Source organism: Sinocyclocheilus rhinocerous, unplaced genomic scaffold (assembly GCF_001515625.1).
Source record: "Sinocyclocheilus rhinocerous isolate Xijiao unplaced genomic scaffold, SAMN03320098_v1.1 scaffold789, whole genome shotgun sequence".
Taxonomy (NCBI): domain Eukaryota; kingdom Metazoa; phylum Chordata; class Actinopteri; order Cypriniformes; family Cyprinidae; genus Sinocyclocheilus; species Sinocyclocheilus rhinocerous.
Window position 1 is genome coordinate 1,305,958 of NW_015667306.1, and position 718 is coordinate 1,306,675.

Consider the following 718-nt stretch of genomic DNA (forward strand, 5'->3'; position numbering starts at 1 on the left):
CTCTCTCTCTCGCTCCACGCACACATACATACTCTCACACTCTAATTCTCTCTCCCTCCCTCCCTCCACCCCTGTGGGAACACTGGAAAAATTTTCACCACAGTCCTGACATAAAAGGATTACTAAAAAGCACATGCAAAAAGTATAACATCACAGATTATATATTAGGCTAATTGCATTTTCCTCGCTTGGGCACTTTAAAGTACACAGTAGTGCGTTTAATATTACATTTTACACTAACCTTTTAATTAAAAGTTTAAAAGCACGAGACCAGGGAAATTAACGCAAAAATGTAAATGAAAAATATCCCAATTGTAAATTAAATTTAAAGCAATACTGCCGTACGTATCCCATCAGTACCATTCGGGTATAATCAGATGGCGTGATGTAAGGAGCTAAAGTCCTGATTCCACAGATGCCTGCGTGAGAGAATCTTTCCTGTTTTTTCTCGCTGTGCTCCTGGAGCAGTTATTTATAATAACCCACTTTGGCCAGGACACCAACAAGTATAGGTAACAGGCTTACAGGTACACAAACAGCTCACCATCATTGGCACACTGCATAAGTATACTAAGTACCATGATTTCTAAGGTTATGAAAACTGAGGTAGCAGAACATCAGCGTGACGTGCGTAATCAAAGATAGACAGACTAAAAAATATATTATATGAAAAATATTACACAAACACTTTACAAACTAAAAAAAGTTAAAAGTAAAA

General features: G+C 37.3%; 1 protein-coding gene across 1 annotated transcript in view; it reads right to left on the reverse strand.

The window, feature by feature from the left end:
• LOC107733762 (zinc finger and BTB domain-containing protein 18-like) overlaps positions 1 to 518 on the reverse strand; it is a 10,302-nt gene extending 9,784 nt beyond the window's left edge. Inside the window, exon 1 of the mRNA XM_016545540.1 lies at positions 361 to 518. The gene's annotated coding sequence lies outside the window, so the exon portion shown is untranslated. The remainder of the gene's footprint in view (positions 1 to 360) is intronic.
• Positions 519 to 718: the final 200 nt, after the last annotated feature.